Source organism: Pygoscelis adeliae, unplaced genomic scaffold (genome assembly GCF_000699105.1).
Source record: "Pygoscelis adeliae isolate BGI_AS28 unplaced genomic scaffold, ASM69910v1 Scaffold114, whole genome shotgun sequence".
Lineage (NCBI taxonomy): Eukaryota > Metazoa > Chordata > Aves > Sphenisciformes > Spheniscidae > Pygoscelis > Pygoscelis adeliae.
This window is the reverse complement of record NW_008824587.1, coordinates 850,269-855,552: the sequence shown is the minus strand read 5'-3', so window position 1 is coordinate 855,552 and position 5,284 is coordinate 850,269. Positions and strand designations below refer to the sequence as shown.

General features: G+C 50.2%; 1 protein-coding gene across 1 annotated transcript in view; it reads left to right on the top strand.

The window, feature by feature from the left end:
* Positions 1–5,284, top strand: part of NACC2 (NACC family member 2, BEN and BTB (POZ) domain containing) — an 18,019-nt gene that overhangs the window by 5,546 nt on the left and 7,189 nt on the right. The window lies entirely within an intron of this gene.

Below are 5,284 nucleotides of genomic sequence, written 5' to 3'. Positions count from 1 at the left end.
TTCTGCACTGAACCGCGTTCTTGTCAGTCACCTTGCTGCTTAGCAGATGCAGTTAATTTAATTTTGACAGGCGCAAGCAAAGTTGCACGAGGGTCCGTCCTCCTCCCCTGCTCCTGCTGCGCCGGTTTGCAGGGGAGAGGAGAAATCTTTATGCGGCAAATGGCTGGAATGTGAAGGCTGGACTTGAAAGTTATGAAATCCCGAACTGACAAGAGCGCACTTCATTAAAAATTCATCTAAAATAGCCATTATAGAATAGTTGTGGTAATTAGCTGAGAGAATAGTTTTCTCTCCTGGCCTCTGATTCCTGACAGTAAGGAAAGAGGGCAAGAAACAACCCAGAATCCGTAATGAGCGGCTCCGGCGCAGCCCATGCAGCATCCTGAACCAAGCCTGGGAACGACACGCTGCAACGATGTAAATCACGGCTCGTCACGCCAGATAATTGCAGCCGTAATAAAGTAGCTGGTTCTAACTGCGGGAACGGTGATCTGATCCTGCGAGGACCGGTGCCGTGCGGTGGCCGGTCTGACAGTGTGCCGTGCACAGCGGGATGCTCGCGAGCAAAGAGCTGGTGGGTTTTTTTTAGGAAATAAAGTGGTGAAAAGAGGATGCCCTGTTTTATTTGCCAGAGCACTTTTCCTTTGGCTTTTCGTCGAGGGTCTTTGAATGGCTGCAGACAGCCCCACTGCCGAAAGTGCCGCTGTGTGCCGACGGGAGCCGGCCAGGGCCGGCATCGCCCATCCTGGCACGGGGACAGGAGGTGCTGAGCAGCCGGAGGAAGGCAGAGCCCCACGCCGGGGGCGCGCAGCCTCTGGCCTTTTTTGGCGTTAAACTTCCAGTCCCGGTTTCCTCACCGTAAAACACAGATGTTTAATTTTAGGCTGGCAGATGTTTCGCTCCTGGCTGAGATCTGAAGCGAAGGCAAGATAGGGGTATTTATAAACCAGTAATATTTTTCCTATACTAATTCCAGATTACCTCCCTGTATAAATAGGTCACAAATCAAATCTCTACATTCCAGTACGTTGTTATAAATGTACTATTTGTAAAATGTAAACTATCCCGGCTGGGACTTTATCATCTCTCTGTCCCGCGGTGCGTGCGTGTGTCCTCTGTGGTACAGGTTTGGATAAGCAGGCGGATGCTGGCGATGCCGGGGCTGCGGCAGGGATGCTACTACTGGGGTAGTCCCACTGCCAGTGGAAAATAGGCTAATGGGATAAAAATGTTTGTAAAATACTGCTGTTTGAAAAGAAACTTTTCGCCGTGTCGAGAACAGGGGAGAATTATCCGCGTGTTTGCATACTTGGTGACTGGTGGTGGAGCAGATGGAGATGGAGATGGTTTTGTCGCCGTTGCGGTGGACCAGGGCTCGTGACTTGCGGTTTCATGCTGGGGCTCTGTAAACGTTAACTTTTGGGTGAGGGTCTGTCACTCCGGTCTTTCTGTACGTCAAAATCCCATTCCTAAAACAGAAATAGTTGTTTCTTACCCACGGGGGTATGTTGAAGTTTATATCCAGTAAATGGTCAAGAGGAGAATCCAGACTGGTGGGAACTGGGGGTTCATGAATAATTTTGGAGTCCTGGTGTTTGGATTGTCAGGACCTGAGGAAACAAGTGAATAGTGGCACGAGGTGTGTGGCCAGCAATTCCCAGCGCTGCCAGACCCCTCGCCCGAGCAGCTTGTTGCCCATCACCGATGGGGGTCAACAGGAGCTGTGTGGGCTCAGCATCTCTGGTCCCAGGCACCTCACACAGGACGTGCAACCGTCCTGGTGTCACCAAAACCGTCGTGGCTCAGCAAGAGGGTGGTGTAATGGACCTCTAAGCCAGACGGTACGTTTTAGGGACAAGGAGGGCACGTGCCCCTAGCATCACGCGAAGCCTGGAGCATCGGCAACTCCCATGACTCCAGCTTTCCTCCGAGCATGGACCGGTGAGTTGGTTTGAGGTTGCTTCTTCAGCTGGGAAACCCAGGATATTTCCCATTCTGGACCACTTGTTGCCAGCTGCAGCATCCATGTAAGTTTGAGATGAAAGCATATATCTGAATAAATAAAACATACCAGTGTTTGGCTGGCAGCTGTCATTGCTTCCTCTGTAATGATTTCCTGCCCCTCTCCTCTAGCTGGTAGGAGGCTCCTTTCTTGGTCAAGAACAAAACTGTATTAAACAATACTTCACATTGTTTGCCCTTTCATTCAAAGGGAAGGAGCCACTGCCCTCTGAAGATACAAATTAATTAGAAGCGAATACTATCCTGTTCTTCAGAGCATAAAGGCCAAACAGACTGGCTTTCTTTGAAAACATGGGACCAAAGTGTCTCTTGTATCCTGCTTCTTTACATAACCGATTGCTATCTGCTGAGCTGAGGTGGCACTGAAAGGCCTAAATCTTCGGTCGTTTTTGTTTAGTATCATTGAATTTGTGCTGATGCTTTAATGGAAACAAAGTCCAAAAAATTATTCATGCCCATGTTTAATAAGACGTTTATAGAGAGCGAGCCAGCAGGACAGATGTAACCGAAATAGAATAGTGGATTGAGTTACGCTTGGGCTTTTTAGCCCAAATTTTAGTTTGTTTTATGAAGTATTTGATTTCACAGGAAGAAGTGTAAACGTCTCGATGGCTCCATGTGTAGGAAATGAAAAGTCTTCAAAAGCGAAGAATTTCTTCAGGGCAGGATTGTCACCGAGCCCTCGGCACAGGTCTCAGCGTGGCAGCCGTTTTTTCCTGAAAAGCTGCTTTTCTTTCGGGAAAGAGGTTTGACACCAAACCCTTCGAAATTTCTCCAGGAAGGTAGTGTCAACACTGATCTTTCTCTTGCCTGCCTCATTATTGCTGCCTTAGGGTCTGTTTGGCCCAAAAATTGGTTTTTATTGAGTGTTTGCCTATGGAAAGTGGTAGAGCAGGTAGGTTTGTCCTCGTCCGCTGTAGCTGTTTGCCAGTTGGACGTTGTAGGTGTTTAATCTCTTCGGTGGCAGCAGTCTTGGTGAAGAAGCGGGCCGGCGGGGGGCATGGCTGATGGCCCTTCCAGGCTGAATTCTCTTCTGTTCCTATTACGGCAATATTGGGTCACAAGCAGCGAGGACCTTCTCCCGGCCACTCCTGCTCTGAACTCTGTCTCGTTTCGGGGTATTGATTGCAACCACTTTCCCTGGAGACCCGCAGCCTTTATACCGCTCAAAAAACAACTGGAGGCCTCTAAGACACTTTCTGAGAATCCGTACCGGTCTGCCCAGCTTCCCTTCAGCAGCTTAACGTCTGCTGGTTTTTAGGTGGTGCTGAATATCGTGGGTGCTTTTGACCTGAGTCATTAGTTAAAAGTAAAAATAAAAATTTAAAAATGCAGTTTTACACAGCCTGGGCGGAGCGTTGTGCTTGTGAGGGGTCGCGATGGTTTTCCTGCTCCTGCCGGGCAGCTGAAGCGGTGGCTCCGTGGAGGGCCCGGCGCTGGGGAGCGCTCGCCCTGACGAGCTGCCTGCAATTAGCAGGAGCCCCGTGCACGGGCACAGCCCCGTCCTCACCTGTCCTGTCGCCTGACGGCTCAGGGACGTGCATTTAGCACAAAAAGCTCTTGCCAGATTCTGTTTTACCCCTAATAGCATCGTGCCGTCTTTCGTTGCCACTAGAGAAGAGAAGGGAGGAGCGGAGGAGAGAGAAGAGAGAAGAGGTCCCAGTCCGGTTTCTGGGATTTATCAGCAGAACAATAGGGCATATGTGGCCTATATACGATTTTACCTTTTAGTTCAGCCTGTGTGTAACCTGCAGAGGACTCTGGGTGGGAGCTGACGGTGGTGTCCTCTACACCTGCTGCTTCCTCTCCCCTCGAGATTTGCATTCATTTTGCAGCGGCCCTTGCGCTGCTGTAGCCTGCCTTGGTGAGCATGCCTTGCCAGAGCCAAAAAGCCTGTGAAGGACAGCAGAGTGGGCCTGCCCTGGGTGCTGGTTCCCCCATACCTAGTGCCCATCTGCTCTTGATTTGTTTAAGCTGGAAAAAATACTAGTATTTAATTGGATATACTCTGCTTATCGCTGTTTGAAAGCATCAGAAATACAGCAGGTCTTTTAGATGCTTCCTCTGTGTGAGCAGAAGGTGACTCCCATCTCCAAGGAGAGGGTGCCTGGATGCTTGGGAGTGCTGTTAAACAGGGAAATACTGCAGTTGGTGAAAATTCTTCATGTCAGCGGGACTGCACATCAGCACCACAAAGCCCTGCTGCTTTGCACAGGTAATCGGGCCGTGACGGCAAGAGAACATCACGTGAATTGTTCTGCTGCTGTTGGTCCTTAATCACTGAAGGAAATGCTGCTCTGCCGCTGTGCGGCTCCACGAGCAAGGGGCATCCTCCTGGTATTCCAACTTTTTAGGGAAGGAGGGAGCGGTGAGCGTGGGGATGCTTCCAGCCCCATGCCTGCGATAGGATGCCACGGCACAGCACGGCGTCGCGGGGCATGTCCTAGTTAGAACACTGCTCCCATTGTACGGGAGCCATCACCCTTTGGTTACTACAGCAACAAGTCTGCAAAACTTGTTATTTTATCTAGAGAGTGGAAAAATGTCCCCCAGAACACTGAAATAATTGCAGGAAAAGACACCTCTTGAGTAGGAGACATTTTGAGTTCAGAAACGCTAATTTCTGGGGTTTTTTCTTCTCTCTCTATTCACAGATATTGAAGCACAGAGCTGGGTTTGATTTTATGTGTGGCACTTGCCACGTTATCAAACCTCTTGGGGAAAAAAGACGGATCGTTGTAGAGCTGGACTGCCATTCAGAACTGTAACTGCTCCCACCACGTCCCAGTGCAGCTGGAGCTGATGTACACCCGTGTCAGCCCTCTTTTGCTGGGGCAAAATTGTAGTTTTAAGCAAGCCTGTGGACTTGCACAGTAAATGTGCTTTAGAAAGCGCATCCTCTGGATGCCCACAAGACCCAGACTTGCACGGTGCTGGTAGGACAGCTCGGTAGCTTCAGCTTTTCGACGTTAGGGGTTGTTAGTGGGCAGCGGTGGGCTCCGGGGGTGGAACATCGGGGCAAGTCACGGCTGCGTCCTGGCAAACCCCAGTAATTTGGTTTTGAAGCCACAGCTTGATAACATTTTTTGGCTTGTTGGTTGGGGTCTCTCTTGTTACTGAGAGGAAACGTTAGCCTGTGAGAGGCAGAATAAGAGAAGGTGCCTGGGGGGGTGAGTTGGTGCTTGCAGGAGGTGGCTGGTGGGTGCTGTCCTCGGGGGAGGCTACAGTCACCTTTCTCGGTGCAGTGGGTATCTGCAGAGTC